This window comes from Mustela nigripes, chromosome 8 (assembly GCF_022355385.1).
Source record: "Mustela nigripes isolate SB6536 chromosome 8, MUSNIG.SB6536, whole genome shotgun sequence".
NCBI classification, from domain to species: domain Eukaryota; kingdom Metazoa; phylum Chordata; class Mammalia; order Carnivora; family Mustelidae; genus Mustela; species Mustela nigripes.
This window is the reverse complement of record NC_081564.1, coordinates 61,996,395-62,015,742: the sequence shown is the minus strand read 5'-3', so window position 1 is coordinate 62,015,742 and position 19,348 is coordinate 61,996,395. Positions and strand designations below refer to the sequence as shown.

The 19,348-nt window shown below is 37.6% G+C and overlaps 1 pseudogene; it reads right to left on the bottom strand.

Annotated features, from left to right (window-relative positions):
* Positions 1–990: 990 nt before the first annotated feature.
* On the bottom strand, positions 991–1,783 carry LOC132023938 (large ribosomal subunit protein eL8-like; annotated as a pseudogene).
* Between the last annotated feature and the right edge of the window lie 17,565 nt (positions 1,784–19,348).

The following is a 19,348-nucleotide window of genomic DNA, read 5'->3' as shown; positions in this document are numbered from 1 at the left end:
CTTTTGATTTTTAAAAAAAGAAGGGAAAAAAATGGACCACTGCTCTCAGATTTAGTCTGTGTAAATAATCCTCACTGTTGATAAGAAAAGATTCCATAAAACCATAGGATTTGTTAGTCTGACACTTTCAATCAGTAGTCTTGGGAAATGTATATTCCTGGAATTAAACGGTGTTTATTGAGCATATTGAATTAAATAAATTACTACTTCCTCATGGGTTTTCATCTTGAATCCCAAGTTCAACTCTGGGCTTCAACCCTTCCTTTCTAAAGGATTGTTGGATGTTTCTGTTTGTAGTTAGCATGGCTCTCTCACTTAGCAACACCTTTACTACTAAACCTAATTCCCTTTATGACTACCTTTGATCTGATTTGGCATCACTAATGGGTTGAGTCTACCAGCAGCCAACATTCACATTGTGAGAGGAGAGGTGATTCTCTCCTCTCCCTCTGTTCATGTCTCATTTGGGTTATTGTCAGCTGGGGTCTTTGAGAGAATGCAGTGAGCACTTCTCTGCTCTCCCTTGTTAGACATGTAGTGTGAATAAAATAGAAGTTCTTGTTTTTTAAGCTTCTGAAATTTTGTGGCTTTTTATTATCACAGAATAATCTAGTCCCTCCAAACTACTATAATCCTACTACTGAAGTTTTAAATAAATAATTTATCTCTCGAGAATAATAATTTTATGTCTTCCTTTTAATTAACCATATTTTATAGGTTTTTCTTGCCATAGAGCAGTAACCAAAACCTGCACTTTATTACTGTTAAGAGTAAGCATATGGTACACACACTGGACTTGTTCCTAATCACAAAGAAAATACCATTTACTATGTGGTTTACCTTGAGAAATTTTGTTGATACTATAAGAAGAAAATAATTTTCTCTTCCACTCCTAGTTTGCTAAAAAAAAAAAAAATGTTTAGATTTTTAAAAATTTTTGGAAAGAGAATTTTTATTACTTTTATGTACAGAATATTCAACAGCATACACTTAGCCCAATTTAGTGGCTAGTTCTTTAGCCTTTGCCTTTTCCAGTTTGGCAATGTGAGCTACCAACTTTGGACCCAAGATGTTGCCTCCCCAGGAATGGCAGGTCTCATCATATCCGTCATTGTAATTGGTCCCAGTACATTCCTCCAGCTTAGCCAGAGTTCCTTTGTCTTCTGAGTTAACGTGTGTGAAAGCAACAGTGGTGCAGGTCTTCCTGTGAAGGATACCTCTCAGCCTGGTCTTTCCCCCGATAATACAGTAGGGAACCTTCATCTTGTGACACAGAACAGGCAGGAAGACACCACCCAGCTCAATGGGATCCACATCATGTGCAATCACTACCAGCTGAGCCTTTTTGTTTTCCACCAAGGTGGTGACAGAAAAAGCTCCAGCTCAGAGGATAGGCAGCATCTTAGTGGGTACATCCTCTTTCCCAGCAGGTTTCTTCTCAGCTAGGGCCAACAATCTCTGCTTCTCTTGCTGTGTTTGCAGTCCAGCTTAAGCATTTGAGGAGTTTTTTGGCAGTCCAAAGCCTAGGTGAACTGGAGAATTAGGGGAGGCACTTTTAGATGCTTATAGAGAATAGTCCTTTGCCACTGCAGCCAGAGGCAGAAGAGCCATTTGACAAAGCTGGCAAGGTCTCCTTTGGGCTGGATATCTTGTATGATGCCAGAATTCTTGGGCCTTTTCTCAAACAGGGACTGGTCACCTTCTTAGTCTCCTGCTTCTTGATGACAACAGGGGCCAGGGCCACCTTCTTCCCCTTGGTCTTCTTTCCTTCAGGCATCTTGGGTGGCTGGAGAGAGAGCCAGTTTTTTTTTTTTTTTAAATCATCAGTGGGTTGTTGAATTTTATCAAATGATTTTTCTACATCTATTGACCTGCAGGTACAGTTTTCCCTCTTTTAGACTTTGGGGGTTTTTGGGGGTATTTTTTATTAACATAATGTAATATTTGTTTCAGGGGTACGATTTTTTTTTTTTAAGATTTTATTTATTTATTTGAGAGAGATTTATTGAGAGAGATCACAAGCAGGCAGAGAGGCAGGCAGAGAGAGAGGGGGAAGCAGGCTCCCTGCTGAGCAGAGAGCCCTATGCGGGGCTCTATCCCAGGACTCCGAGTTCATGACCTGAGCCTAAGGCAGCGGCTTAACCCGCTGAGCCACCCAGGCGCCCCGAGGGGTACGATTCTTTGATTCATCAGTCTTACACAGTTCCCAGGGCTCACCATAGCACATGCGCGCCCCAGTGGCCATCACCTGCCACCCCATCCCTCCCAACCTCCTCCACTCCAGCAACCTTCAGTTTTGTTTCCTGAGATTAAGTCTCTTATGGTTTGTCTCCATCTCTGGTTTTGGCTTGTTTCATGTTTTCCTCCCTTCCCTATCATCCTCTGTCTTGTTTCTCAAATTCCTCATGTCAGTGAAAGCATATGATAATTATCTTTCTCTGATTGACTTATTTCACTTGTCATAATACCCTCTAGTTCTATCCACATCATTCCAAATAGCAAGATTTGAGGGTTTTTTGATGGCTGCATGATATTCCTATACACACACACACACACACACACACACACATATATATATACCACATCTTTATCCATTCATCTGTTGATGGACATCTGGGGCTCTTTCTATAGTTTGGCTGTTGTGGACATTGCTGCTATGAACACTGGGGTACACGTGCCCGAGATCACTACAGTTGTATCTTTAGGGTAAATACCCAGTAAAGCAATTGCTGGATCATAGGGTATCTCTATTTTCAACTATTCCTCTTTTAATTTTTTAATATGGTAATTCCATTACTTGATTATTACTTGATTTTTCTGTTTAAAAAAAAACTTACATATCTAGGTTTCCTTTAACTTTACTATCCTTTAAAATGTAATTCTGGATTCAGTTCATTAACATTCTTTTTAAATTTTTGTCATTTATAGTCTTGATGAAGATTGGTCTATAGTTTTCCTTACTCATATTTTCCTTGAAAATCTTAAGAATCAAGATTATAAAATGATCTGGAGAGTATTCTCTGTGTGTCTAGACCCTAGAGAAGTGTGTATATAAGACTGAATGTATTCTATGTTTGTATAATTCATAAATGAATAAATATTCACATAGTGGGGTTGTATTAAACTTTTTTAATGATGAAGGGATGTTAAAACTGTTTGGTAACCAGTGATACATATAAAAGGTATAAATTACCTAGGTTAATAAGAGACTCTTAATCTCACAGAACAAACTGGGGGTTGCTGGGGGAAGGGGGTAGGGAGAGGGTGGTTGGATTATGGACATTGGGGAAGGTATGTGCTATGGTGAGTGCTGTGAAGTGTGTAAACGTGGTGATTCACAGACCTGTACCCCTGGGGCTAATAATACATTATATGTTAATAAAAAATAAATAATTTTTTAAAATTACCCAGGTTAGCATTCGATGCACTCTATAATCTATCTTTGATCAGATCTTAAGCCTCAGGAAAAATATTATTCTTGATTTCCTTTAGCTATATCACTTTTGTTTTCATAAATTAGTACAGCTGATATTTTTAAATCCACAAGATAAATTATATGGTCCCTGGCAAAATCTTATCCCTTTTCAGATGAATTTATCTGGACTCAAGAAGATTGATTTAGTTCTCCAAAGTCATATGACTAAGGAGTCACCTTTTAAGTTCTAACCTCCTTTGCGAGATTGTCTCTTGGTTTTCCTGCCACTTTTCTGCACCACTGCTCTTACAACACACTATACCAAACTCATCATCTCTCATAATACATGACCTCCTCAGAAGACTTATAGTACTTAAGACAGTCCATTATTTATGGGAGTAGAAAAGGCAAGGTATACTATAGGCATACAATAAATACTTGTGGGTGGACTGGATACACTATTGAATGAAGGAGTATATCTCTGTGTTCCATTACATTGTAAACTTCCTGAAGACAAGTTTGATGCACAGAAGGTGCTCAAAACATGTACATTAAGTAAAGGAATGCATGGAATAAACCGTATAGTTTGGAATAAACCATGAATAAACATACAAAATAAACCATAAAGTGCTAGAACCAACCCAGTAATTTTTTTTTCTATTCTCTCTTGCTACCCTATAGGGAAAGGCCATAAAAATACATGTTTGAAACACATTTTTTTACTTTCTGTAAGAGAACTGATTATTCAGAAAGAGTTAACAGGAGATGGGATTCCTTAAGGAGATTTTTTTTTTTTTTTTTTTTTTGGTCTAAAAAACAGCCTGTTTTGGAAAGTTGCCTCAGGGATTGTTTCACTAAATGCTCACAGCAAAATGGAGAATAACAGGCATCCATGTGCTCTTCATGTAACCAAAGGGACTATGCTGTTCATGTGTATGTGTATGTGGAGTGTATGTGGAACAAGGTAGGATATAAATAAATGTTTACAAAATATAACCAAAAGTGACATGTGCTTCCATAGTTAGACATCATGAGTTATGCAAAAAGACTAAATGTGTGGTATTTTCTTTAATTAAGCATTTACAACTTAACAACACAACCTAATATATTCTATTTAAAAGCTAAGATTTTAAATAACTAAAGTTTATAATGTGCTCTTTGTTTTTATTTATCTGTGCATTTCCAGAGTGCCTATCAGTTAATGGTAAATGAAAATGTAATTGAGGGCGCCTGGGTGGCTCAGTGGGTTAAGCCGCTGCCTTCGGCTCAGGTCATGATCTCAGGGACCTGGGATCGAGTCCCGCATCGGGCTCTCTGCTCAGCAGGGAGCCTGCTTCCCTCTCTCTCTCTCTCTCTGCCTGCCTCTCCATCTACTTGTGATTTCTCTCTGTCAAATAAATAAATAAAATCTTTAAAAAAAAAAAAAAGAAAATGTAATTGAGACCTAAAAAGTTGAGTTATTTGTGTTTTATAAAGGACACAAATGCAGGAAAATTTCTTGTATTTGGTTTCAATCCACGTTATCATCTGGTTATGAATCAACTCATGTAGAGATTCTCTAGGGCCATGGGAGCAGCATGTACTAAGCACAGGCAGAACCTTTAGAAGGACTAGAGAGAAAATATTATGCAGAAGTATTTGGACTTTATTTATATTCTGAGATGACAAGCTTGGATTTTATTCAAGAAATTGTGGAGTGGCAGGAATAATATCAGTTTATATGGTTTGTATGATTTTCAGTATAGTACATGGTTATGAAAACTTTCATTGGATAGTAGATAAGATCATGAGCGCTGAAGTCAGATTATGTGGGTACCTATCCAGCTCTACTTCTTATAAACTGTGTGACCTTTAGCAAGTTTCAAAACTTATCACTTTCCTCATCCCCAAACAAGGACAATAATTATAACTACTTCCCTGGGTGCTTTGGGGCATTGATGAGTTAATAAATGTAAAGCACTTAAGACAATGCCAAGCATACTGAAGCAGCGTATATGCCAAGATGGTAATGATGATGATGATGATGAAATAATATTAAAATAGAATTAATAATGAGTTCCATAGTTGGGAGTGGGGAAAGTATTTAGAGAAGCAAGATTTCACCTTAAAGAAAATGACTTTGAATAATTACGAGTTATGTTATTATATTTACTCCTTCTCTCTTCTCTTCTGGTCAGACTAGGATCAGACATTAAGTCTTGTTAAACAAAGGTGTTAGAAAGAAATGTGACTGGAATATAAATCTGGAATTCAGATAACTGAGATTTGGAATGGACAAGAAGACGTGACCTTACTGTAGCAATTTCTCCTAAGAAGTCCTTTTTATTTCCTCCTATCAAATAGGTGAAGGGGATTATAATATATGCTAAGAGGAGAATGACACTGAAGGGAGAAGATTTGGAAAATTTACATGAGGAAATCTTTGTGAAAGCCTCTTTTTGTCAGTTTCCATCTTAAATAACTCTCTTGGAATGGCAGACAACAAACTTCTTCAAATAGGCCTTAACCCCTTGCTGTTAAATATTATGCTACACGTGACTGCTAGGGGTGGGGTGTTGAGAGATAAGTAGTTCTAAATATTCAAAGCAAATAGATCCCTTTTTAGCTAAGGTCACTCTGAAACAGTGTGAATCATGGTCTGAAATTGGAAAGCGCTGGGACTAAGTAGTCCAGATACATGCTCAATAGTGCAAGGCAAGAAATGGTGAAGTTAGAGACCATGTCAACAGAGAGGGAGAGGAATAAGGACAGACAATGTTCCAGGTTTGTTGACAGCCTGTGAGGATGAGAGAAGTATATTGGGTAGATATGGAGAGTGTTCATTTTCCTTGAGAGAACAGAAGTTAAGGCGGTTGCTTGGGCAAAATAATTAAAAGGCATATTAAATTTATGTTGTCTGGAGCTGGTAGTATTTATGAGCAATTGGAAATATGTTAGAATTTCTGAAAAGAATGTGTTTAGAAATTTCATCAACGTGGAGCCAAAGGCAAAAATGGGTAAAATCACCAAGAGAAAAAGAAGCACATGAAGCAACCAAAAGAGGGGAACAACAGAACCCTGGAAAACTTCAGCATTCAAAAGGAAGTTGAAAAAGTAATGTGATAGGAAAGATCTCGAAGTCTCCCTTCCATGGTCTCTTTCTTCCTCCTTTCCTTATATATTGATGTTCCCAGGGTTCCATGCTCAGCCCCTGTCCTTTAACATATACACCTATCTCTTCACCTCAGAACCCAAAGAGCCAACTGCCTACTAGACATTGCCATTTCAACATCCCTGAGGCAATTCAAGCTTTCCCACAGGGCCCCTCATCTGACACTGTTGAATCAGAAAACTCCTTTTATTACTCTTCTTTTAGTGAAAGGCATTACCATTCACCTTGGGGCTCAAGTCTGAACAGTGCTCTGGATCATTCTGTGGAACTTATCCTTCCGTATTTTCTACATTTAAGTTTACTGCATTCCAAGAATTCTATATCCTTTCAAGCTTTCTTACCCACTCCTTGCTCTTACTATCCATAGTAACTCCCCTTTGAGTGATTCTTTCATATTTTGTTAATCTGGTTACTGTGCAGTTTCTTAATTGTGTGTTCTGTGACTTCATCTCCTGCACTGCCCCCATGACTGTTTATGTCATTTCCCCACATAGTATTGATGTACTGTGAGTAAAATTCAAATTCCTTTGAATTGGATATAATGATACTTTGGGCCTCGGCTGTTGAGCTTTACCTTTCACAATTTTGTAAGTGTGAAACCCCTAATATACATACCATGCTGTTTTGAATTTCAGAATGATCTAACTGATCATGCACATGTACTTGTTTGCTTGAAACATCTAAATCAGTGGTCATCAACTATGGCTTATGGGCCAAATCCAGATTGGCATCTGCTTTTATAACTCAAGTTTTCTTGGAATTTATCCATGCCTCTTTATTTATGTGTTATCTATAGATGCTCTCTCACAGAGTTGAGTAATTGTGATAGACATTATCTGGCTCCCCAAATCTACAGTGCTTACTCCCTGGCCTTGTACAAAACAAAACAAAACAAAAAAACCCTTTCCTAACTTGGTTCTAAGCTGATGTCATAAATACTGAGGAAACTTGATCCAAAACAGGATTTCAGAAGTCAAGGAATGTTGTTTTGGCAGGGAACTCTTCATCAACTTCATACAAGTGCATAAGTTTAAAACAACAACAAAAACACTTTGGTTCTCATTTATTACAGGTAGAACATATGTATATTTTGTCCTCTTTCTACACAAGAACTGAGATTCTTATGTCATCTTCCAATTCTCCATTCCATTCTGACCACAGTACTATATTCATTAGTGGCCAGAAATCTGAAATCAAAAACTTCCAGGCTTGTGGCAGCTATAGGGAAATGCTTCAAAAGACCTCCAATCATAGGCAACATAGTTGACTGAGGGCTGAAGGCATTGAGCTCTGCTATCCATGCCTGCTTTTACACTGGAGCCATGCCTCCCCTGGTCTGTTGCTAGTCATGAGTTCAGTATCGACTCTAAGGGAGACCTGTTCCTGGAAAACACATGCTCCTTTGATGCTGGCTTTGGCCTGAGAACATCTTAGAAGGCTTGTCAAACATTCCTTGCCTCACGTGGTGGTCTAAGATGCTTATACTCAGTCTTCCCTTTTCCTTCACTCAGAGACAGATTTGCATCACTACCTCATAGGTCTGCCTACCTTCCATGGTTCCCGCTCCATTTTTCTCTCATGAGTCTTTTCCTGCTAAATACTTGCATCTTGGTGTGCCTGAGCGGCTCAGTTGGTTAAGCCTCTGCCTTTGGTTTAGGTCATGATCCCAGGGTCCTGGGATGGAGCCCCGCTTTAGGCTCCCTGCTCAGCATGGCCCCCACTCATGCTCAAGCTCTCTCTCAAAATAAATAAAATCTTTAAATAAATAAGTAAAGAATACTTGCATCTTCACTCTCTTTTAGTATCTTTTGCTCAAGGGACCTAAACTCTTTTCCCTTCTCCACAGAGCTGGTCTTTATTTTAATTTCCCCACCTTTCCTCATTTCAATCTTCCCCTCCACTACTTCAGAAAAAAAGGGCAACTTTTTTTGTCAAAGTGGTTAAAAGTCCATAGTGGAACATTCTCAGTTAAACAATATAAAAGAGACACTCTGGACCTTATCACCTCCTTAAAAGCATCACAGTCTGCAGAATCTCAGAGTGAGGTGAGCATTATTCTCTATGACCTATCCACACAGCTTTAGAAATAGCAGGCTAATGGGACATGTGTGTTTCTTCTTTCATCTGGGTGGGGGTGGGGTTTCTACTCTGATTAATAAAGAAGTGGAGAGAACTAAACTGGCTTATTCTTACACAGTACCTATCCATTGATTTATTAAGCAAATATTTATTGACTGCTGTGTGGGAGTTAGGCACTTTTCTAGGTCTGTAAATCAGGCCCTTCATTCCCAGCCTTTGAGAAGAAGCTGGTGCCAAATATAGCCTGCTATGCTCTGCCTCTTGAAAATAGCTTTGATGGCTATGAGATTAGTCAAGAAATTATAAAGTACCCTTTGCCAAAATCTACTAGCCCACATAGTCTACAGATTAGAAGTTAATTTGTGTCTTACTTTCAAATTGCAGATATATCTCTGTAGAATTAAGACTAAACTTGGATCACAACCTGGAATGTTTTGATTCAATCAAACAATTTTATTTCACCTAGGACTTGGGGAATTTGCTGGTGTGAAGTTTAGCGATGCAAAATAAACTCAAGAAATTATAGAAGAACCACATACATGAAAAATATAACAACGAAAATAAATTTTTAAAAAGAAGAGATGAAACACACCTGAGGAATGAAATAACAAACTAGAAGAGTATATTTGAAAAAAATGCATCACCCTCTCCACCAAAAACAGAGAGGAAAAAAAGAAAGAGGTTAAAAATATATATATATATGGCAATGATAAACAGAAAATAGACATAAATGTGATGGCAAACAGGAGGTCCAAGAAAGGGTGAAAACTAAAATTAAGAGGAAGAAACCCTTGACCAAATAATGGAAGTCCATTTCTGAAATTTAAAAAAAAAAAAAGATCACAAATGTCAAATTCAAAGTGCCTATAAAGTGCCAATGAGGAAAGGCACTTAGGCATCATAAAATGTAAGAATACTGTAGATGCCAAAAACATTCCAGGAGCTTATAGAAATAACAGATTTATTCAAAGGGAAAGACATTTTTAAGATTGCACTAAATGTAGCATGGAATATACTTTCAAGCAAGAAAAGATCTTAGAATGTAGATTTTTTATCCAACAATACCGTCGTACTAAAATAGTCTGTCATATAAGTCCTTAGAAATTTCAGTCCACATCAGTGACTAAAGATTAGTATAAAAATGTATATAAATTCTAACAAACACAAAAGTACCAGCAACCTTTACTTTATAAAAAAGTAAACTTTTTTGCCTATTTTAAAATAAGCAAAACAAACATTTCTAGAAGATAGAACACACATGACCAGTAAACAAATACATGATCGATACCTCTCATAATCAGGGAATTGCAAATCAAGATTACAATGAAATAGAATTTTAAACCTACTCAATAAGGAAAAAAAAAAGATTTAACAAATGCCAAGAGGATGTAGAACTACATAATTTGTTATACATTATTGGTAAGAATGATAATGTTTTGCAACCAGTTAGATAATAGTTTGAATATGCCTTTTACATTTGACCATTCTTACATCTACTGATGCAGCAATTTTATTTCTAAGTAAATAACTAAGAGAAAAATGTCCATGTATGCAAAAAAGATGTGTACAAGAATGTTCTCAGAATCACTGTTCACAGGAGCAACAGCATAGAGACAACATAAGCACCCCTCCATGGGACAGTAGGAGAGAAACAATACTATATTCACTCCATTAAATATTATATGAGTTAGTTTCCCACTGCTGATATAAGAAATTACCAAAAACTTTGACTTGAAATAATACAAATGTATTATATTACTGTTCTGGAGGTCAAAAGTCTGAAACAGTCTTACTGGGCTAACATCAAGATGGCAGCAGTGCTGTTTTTTCCTAGGGGGGAAAATCCATTTTCTTGCCTTTTCTAGCTTCTGGAGGTTTCCTACATTCTTTGACTCCTTGCTCCCTTCCCTCTTAAAGCCATCAATACCTGGTAGTATCTTTCCCACATGATATAATTCTGATATGCCTTCTCCAGCCTTGTTCAGCATGTGATTACATTGGACCCCTCCTAATAGTCCAGAATAATCTCAAAATCTCAAGACCTTTAGCAACCCTATTTTCACCTAAAATCATAATTCTCCTTTGTCACATAATTTAACATATTCCCAGTTTCTGGGATTAGGACAGGGACTTTTTTTTTTTTTTTTTTTTGCCACTGTTCTGCCTGCTCCATATGTAACTATCAAAATAAATAAGCTACAGTGATATAACATCACAGAATGAACCCTAGCAATATAATATTAAGTGGAAACAGTCATTCTCAAAATATTATATACAGCAATGTGTCCTTTTTAATAAAGTAAATAATAATAATTTTTAAAAGGTATGTACTTGAAAAGCATTGCCCAATGAGACAGATGGTGAGTGGGGACTGGGCTGAAGGAGGTGACATTTTGGGACATCTACAGTGATGCCCTCAGGTACAACTTAGTTTATCTTACTCCATCAGCAAATTTTTAAGTGTGGATCTTAAATCCACTGGTTATTTGTGATCAGAAAAATTTCCTACGACCTACCAAAAACTTTAGAACAATAATGCTGCTTTTTGGATAAAGAAGTAAAGAATGCATACATTCATTTTTACCTACAAAACTCTATATGTGCAAACAATTATAATGAAAGAAGCAGAAAAGTGGATTAGTAAATTTGAAAGCACTGCTCTGGGTTTTCAGAGTCATGCCATCAGCATCATCTTACTGAGTCATTATCTCACAAGTTGGTGTTTTTCTCATTTGCATGTCTACTACAGTGAGATTAATCTTATTTAGGCCTGACTGAAGTTGTAGATTAGATTATGATTGATTTTAGTTTTTGATTTAGTGTTTTACCTTTGAGCAAGCATACACAGGGGAATATCTCGATACTGTGGTATGAAAGGCAGGGATATATAGAACCATGTGCTAACTCTCTCTTCAGAACATCCTGATGCTTCATCTATACTAATTAGAATTTCAGAAGCTGAGCAGGAAATAATTCATATGTAGAAGAGGCAAGATCAGTTGGTCACAGAGTGGAAGTATTAATTCAATTTATTGGTCACTTAAGAGACCTGGACACCCTAAATTAGTTTATAATTCCCTGCACACATATCATATGTCATGCTTTTCAGTGTTCTCCCCAGTCCATTTTCTTATTAGGACTCTCCTGTGATCCTGTATGATGGGTTGAAGAAGCATAATGAACGCCATTCTACAGATGAGGATACCCAAATATGGCAAGAGTAAATACCTCATCTCAGTTGAAACTCATCACCATCTGATGACAGAACTCTACCATAATTCAAGTCTTCAGAATCCTTCCTGTATCAATTAAAGTAATGTTTTTTGAAACAAATACCAAAATGTATAACAGCTAATAAATGATAGAAGTTTCCCATTCAGGTAAAGTACAAAGTAGGTGATCCTTGACAGCTTTTTCAAAGTGTGAATAAAGGATACAGACTTCACCAGTAGCTTCCAATGCCACTGTCTCTATTTGTATCAAGCTGGTGTAGGAAGAAAAAATATGGAAGATTTTTACAAGGTCAGGCCCAGCAGCAGCATGCTTCACTTCTACTCACATTACATTCATAAAACTCTGTTCGATGTCAAGCAAAGCTAGGGAAAGTCAGTTATCTAGTTGTTTCCTGGAAGAAGAAACTGCTCACAAATATGGTAGACACTTAATCTCTTTCTGCCGTACTAGCCAAGAACTCTTTACTGTACCAAGTTACTACAAAGGTTAAGGTATATCCATTTCCCAACGCTTACAAAGTCACAAAACACTGAAGAAGAAGTTATTCCTTATTAGAATCTGTAAAAGGTTAAGTGAGTTAACCTGTTCAATGAGTGTCATGAACATGTTTGTTGTCACAGTTCCAAAAGGAATTCTCTAATAAGGAGACACGGGGTTTTCTTGGTTAACATTGCAATAGAGACTTGAATGAAGATATAGATAACATATTGATCTATTTCTCCTTAAAAAACTTCTGACACACACAAAAGAATTTTTTCCACACCAAGTTCTACTACTCTCTGGACACCAGCTGGAGGAGCTATAATTCAATTCAATTCTGGCACTAACTACCCAGAGTAAGAGATGCTTGTGGCAAGCTATAGAGGAAGAGGTAGAGGAATCCCTGCTCACTCTGGGTATGTTACCCTTTAGCATTCATGTTCACCACTCCAGAAGCTATCTGAACCCTTTGTTTAGGGTTTTGACGGAGGTTCCATTACATAGGCATGATGGATTAAATCACTGGTCATTAGTGACTGAACTCACGGTCCACCCTGGAGGTACAGGGATAGGACTCAAAGTTCCAACCCTCTAATCACTTGGTTGGATTTTCTGGTGACCAGCTCCCATCCTGAAGCTTTCTGGGAATTCCTCAGCCAAGAGTCATTCTCCTTATTACCAAGGCACTCTTATCATTCAGGGAATTACAAGGATTTTGGGAACTCTGTATCAGGAACCAGGAACAAAGATGAAATTTTATAACAAAAGATGCCCTTATTACCCCATCACTCAGGAAATTCTAAAGGTTTTAGAAGCTTTTATAATAGGAACTGGAGACAAAAATTAGATACATATTTCTTACTATATCACATTATCACACACACATATACGCATGCATGCATACACACCAAGTTCGTAGGTGCTACAAGTTAATGAGTTAATGTAAAATGTTTAAAAATGGGAGAACTTCTTTATGATATTGTGTTTCATGACAGTGTCCAGTTTATTAAACTATTTTTTATGCACCAGTTACTGAGTTTTAGTACTAAGCAGTTTCAAATGCATTATCTCCTGGGTGAGCTAAGTATAGTAGATTCCTATTACCCATGGTAGTTATGTTCTATAAACTTTCTAAGAGCAGTAAATTAGTGAACACTGAACCAGTGCTCCTAGGGGAAACACAAGGATACATTCCTGTGAGCCTCTGCTTATAATATTTTCATCAACCAATCAACACACATCCGTGTTTTATGTATCTTTGAGTTTAAAGATGTCTTATTTAATACATAATGTTTATTCATTAGCAGTGAACTTGAACAAGAGCACTGTAACTCATGCCTGAATGCAGCTTATCTAGAACATGTATTTTCTCCAGAAGTTTCATCATATTCTTCTTGTGTTTAGGAACACTAAATTGCATTTCAACACTATGATTGGGAGCCATTTTAAACAGCAAAATCACCAAGAAGAAGCAAAAAGATGTGTAAAACATGGCACTAAATCTATCATGAAAAGGACAATCACTTATTATAGGAGAGTTGAAACAAGAGGAATGCCTTGTTTGGCATCAGCAGGGGACATGAGCATTGGGTCACTCAAATATTTCACTGCTCTGTGCATGTCTGTGAATGACGACGAAAGCACCACTGGTATTCATGTAGGCTTCCAAATAAATTTTAGTGAGTAGATAAATCGACAACATACAGAATCTGAGTAATGAGAATTAATTTTACCTTTATTATGCCATTTCATTCTTAGAGGTCAAGTCATCTACCAAAGTCATATCATCGGTAAATGGCAGATGTGAAGTCCACTTGGCCGAGGCCAAGTTTTGATTACTATGCTATTTATCTCATGATCTGTTAGGTGTGTTCAGGAACCAGTGGTCCTCACTAATAATTGTGAATATTTAAACACTGAGTCATTATCCTCTGTGACCTTTAAAATAACTCCAAATCTTAAGATTCAATTATTTTAAGAGATAACTTAGTTGTACAAATTCTAATACATTATGGGGCCACATTTTTAACAATTTTAACGAATTTTTCTCTAAGTTCTTAACACTTCTAACTAGATTTCATTCTGATGTATTTGTTTTGTAATATCCTTTTGCCTTCCACTATAATGTAAAAACATTAAATTTAAACTGTTTTACTAAGACTCTTTTACAAAAATCCAGAGAAATCTTACTGTTATCATTCATTGAATGCCACTGATCTTACTTTTTGCAGACTATAGTTTGCTTTTGATTCGTATCTCATATCTCTGGTAACCCTCTGGTGGGTCAGTAACAATGGTCAGGAATTACATTTAGTTGGCCCTTTCCAGGAACTCAGGTTGACCTCAACATTCAAATGTGGGGGTTCTGAAATTCTTCCAATGCAACATTTTTTTATTACCCTTCCTTTTTTTTTCCAGTTTTACTGAGAAATAATTGGCATACATCACTGTATAAGTTCAAGGCATAGAGCATGATGGTTTGATTTGCATATATTATGAAATGATTGCCACAAATAGGTTCTATCCATCTTATATAGATGAAATTTTTTTTAAAAAAAGAAAGCAAAAGGAAGAAATAAATTTTCTCCCTGTGAAGGAATTCTTAAGATTTACTCTTTTAGGGGTACCTGGGTAGCTCAATCAGTTAAGTGTCCAACTCTTGATTTCAGCTCAGGTCATGATCTCAGAGTCCTAGGATGTAGTCCCTCTTCAGGCTCCCCACTCAGCAGGAAGTTGCTTCTCTCTCTCCCTCTTCCCCTCCTCCTCCACTCATGTTCTCTCTCTCTCTCAAAAAATTAAACTCTTTTAGAAAATTACTCTTTTAACAATGTTCCTATACAGCAGTGCTAGTCACCATGTTGTACATTAAGTCTCTAATATTTATTTATATTCTAACTGGAAGTTTGTACCCTTTGACTGTCTTCCTCCAATTCCCCCTTCCTCTACCTCCACATCTGGTAACCACAAGTATGGTCTCTTTTTCTGCAGTTTTTGTTTGTGTGTTTGTTTTGACTTCCACATATAAGTAAGATCATATAGTATTATCTTTCTCTGACTTATTTCACTTAGCATAATGCCTGCAGAGTTCATCCATGTTGTTAAAAATGGTAGGATTTTCTCATTTTTTATGACTGAATAATATTCCATTGGGTGTGAATATAATTAATGTAATATAATATAAATGGGTAAAGAAGTTGTGGTATATATTGTATATGTATGTATATGTGTGTGTGAGGTGTGTATCATAACTCCTTTACCCATTCATACATAGATAGTTTCCATGCCTTATCTATTTTAAGTAATGTTTCTATGACTATGGGGGTGCAGATACCTTTTTGAGTAAGTGATTTCATTACCTTTGGATATATTCTCAGAAGGGAATTGCTAGGCAACATGGTAGTTATGTTTTTAATTTTTTAAGAATCCTTCATACTGTTTTCCATAGTGATTATACCAAATTAGAATCTCACACAATGCACAAAGTTTCCTTTTTCTTCACATCTGTGACAGCATTTGTTATCTCTTGTCCTTTAGTTGACAGACATTCTAATAGGCATGAGTAACATCTCGTTGTGGTTTTAATGTGCATTTCCCTAACAACTAGTGGGGTGAGGCAACTCTGAGCTCGGAGGATGGGAATGGAGTGTGCCATGTCTGTAACCCACAATGCCGGGTGCACGTTCTAGGGTTCTTTTTTTCCCACTGGAAGAACTGAAGCTCAGGAAAGGCCTCTCTGTGTAGACCTCTCTGGGAGGGGCAGTGGTACAGTGGGGTGCTTCAGGCTTACCCTTGTGTTCTAGGACTCTCTCACTTGTATCTTGTTGTTGAATAGGTTGTTAGTTGCTTTTCATGTGAGGGGGAGTGAAGTTAGGAACAACTTGTGTTGCCATCTTGGTAGTTTACTAAAATCCACTTACAGTACTTCCAAAATTGTACCATTCAGGAAAGGCAGGAGGTTGCCTTGTTCCACTGTGGTGCTGGAAAAGCCCAATTCCATAAGGCATGCTGACAGTCTAGAAACTCACACACGTTTTTTATATTACTGTCTGGAGGTGGAATTCTTCTTCCTGTAATTTCTAACTTTAATTGCTTGTATGAATTACCATACTTCTGACTGGATAAATCACCCTTTTACTTTCCATCAACCTGCCTTATGAACCCCCTTCCTGGGGCAATTAGAACTTCAAAGGAACCCTCTTGAGTCAGCGGGCAAAGGGCCAGGAACTGAATGAGAAACCTGATATAATCTTAAAAAGATATTTCCTGGACATTAAAACAAATCTTCCAAATCTCCACAGCTACATGGTTATTGCAGTAGGAATTTGTGCAAATTATTTTAGTAGAGCGGTTTTACCATGAAATGCAAAGGTTACCAAAAAGGACTTGTTTTTACAATGCAAGAATGCATCTGTTTTTTGGCATCTTATTGGAAAAACATAATTAGAATTTCTTCTTAGCAGCAAGGATCTGACTCAACTTGTTATTTTTCTATGATAAAAATTACTATCTCTTTAGATCCTCTGCCAGGTTATTTTTTGGGGACACTATGTGGGTGACCTTTTGAACGTATTTACCCCATTGCAAATATGTCATTGGTCTTGACTTTTCTTAAGCCCTGTTTGAATAAATGAATATTTCATGAACAGCTGCAGCTACAATTATCTATAGTTCAGGGACGATGTATAAAGAAAATAGTACAGTGATCTGTGATGCTTTTAACCTCTTCATGGAAATTGAATTAAGTCAGTAGATTGCATAAAGAACCCATGTATTTTTACTTGTAAAATCAGTCTGATCACGTCCCCAACCTCAGTCCCCGAGAGCCCAGGAGACACAGCCCATGTTCCCAACACACTCATTATTCTTCATGTTTGTATCAGCAGCCCCTGCCTACCCCTTTGCTCTTTTCTTTCCCAGATATAGTGACCTCTGCAGAGGCTACCTCCATTCCTGAATCTGTCATAAGAGCAGCAGAAAACTTCATGTTTGGAGGTGAATCATGCTGGCTCACTAGAACAGGATCCAGGTCTAGCTTCTGATATGTTGCATCCCTGTCACTTTTGTGGACTAGTCGAATATTTTTTAGAGGCTTTTTGAATGACTGTGCTCTTTCTTCAAATGAAATCTTTCATGGACATGTACTCTGCCTTATAGGTAAAAGGTACCTACTATGCACAGTAGATAAAATAGATAATAGCTGGGTTGGAGTGCCTAGATTTTCCTTGCTTAACTACAACCCTTATAAATGGCCCCTGAGACATTGCCATAGGACTCCATGGCTTTGTGGTGTGTGGTCTAAATCTGCTGGCTTAGGCCAGAAACCTCCCTGGACCTGATTTCTTAGCCCTCTCTCAAAATTCTTAAGCACTCCTCCTGCTGTGCCAGAGCTCTTTTCAGACTAGTGTCCTACACTGATCCCTTAATTATGTGGGTAAGGCTTTTGGACCTCCTGCATGCCCCTCTTCCCATGAGACTGGGGTCTCCTTGTGAATGCACAAATTGCCTGGAACTGTAATATAGTTTGAAACTTCCTGCTTCCACACTCTCCTCCACCTCATTAGACCCTGAAGGTGACTCCTGTTTGCTTTTACTGATTTGGTCCTCCAGCTTGGACTCCAGCTGAGTACATATAAGCTTCAAATGGCTAAAAGCAGCCAATATATGGGAAGACAGATCCAAATTAGTAATAATCAGAGATTTAAGATCTCAGCTTGGGACTCTTCCTAATCCTTCATCTTCCATCCTAGTTGCACTTTGACTTGGGGGTAGTTCTCTTTACACCTGACCCACAAGTTCTTCCAGAAGTTCCTTAGGCCACCCTTCCCATGAAACACTGTTAAACATGTTACTTTGTCACTGGCCCCTGAAGTGGGTGTTTGTGTGGCAGCACTTTCTCCTGTCTGCACTCTGCTCAGTGAGATGGAATATCAAGTCTGATTTACTCAGTATACCTGTTACAGTGGGGACCTTGTAGTGAACCATGAACTCCAGTCTAAGGATTCCTAGATGAGACTTCCTCATGCTGGAGGGCTACCCAGGAGATTGGACTGCCTTAGATCCAACATGGCTGTCCTAGGGGCTGATAGGATTCAGATCTTCACACACATGGAGATCAGTTCTGCCCAGCATGTAACAGGTTACACAGGTTGGGTTTAACAATAAGAAAGGGGAAGAAAGAAGAGTTAACTCCAGGGTTCTGGTGGCATCTTCTCATAGGAAGTTTAAGCAGTTGTGCTGAAGGATCAGAAAGTAAAAAAGGTGAGATGACAATGGTGGATCCCTTTTAAGAGCAGACGTTGTAGTTTCCTCCACCCTTATGTCAAATACTTCCTTAAATTTCATTAGATAGAAGTCCATCTATCCAAGCCATACAGCAGCAGGTACACACAGGCTCACACACATGCTCACATACATGTACACCTGTTCTTGTCTAAGTGAAATAAGACCTAATTAGTTAATGTGGTACTTGCTGTGGTTTTATTTGAGCTTTGCTTTTTATTCTGAATGTTTGACCTTGAGGTTCAACTACTTTAACATTTCTCTTATTATTATTCATGAGATGCATACAGAATGAGGATTTCTTACTGAAAATTTTCACTGAGGTCTGAGTATAAAAACCAAACCCAGTTGACCACCCCCATAGTTATGATAGTTTTCTGTTAGCTCAGATATCAATGGCTGTTGATACCATGGGGTTGAAATGATTAGAAACTCCAGTAGTTGGGGTATAAAAAGAAAAAAAATTCTCATCTAGGAGAACACAACACAGTCAACAGTGCATTATTTTAAAACCAAGAGTAAAAGGGGTACTGCTGTAGAACCATTTCTACCACCAGATGGTGTTTTTCTGCTTCTGTGTACTAATTGCTATCAATAATTAAACACAGGTCTCTGATTCATATGCACAGAGGCAGTGATTCTTAAATTAAACATTTTAGAATCATTATAGTACATTTTATAGGTTCAGCTAAACACAGCACTCTGGCTGA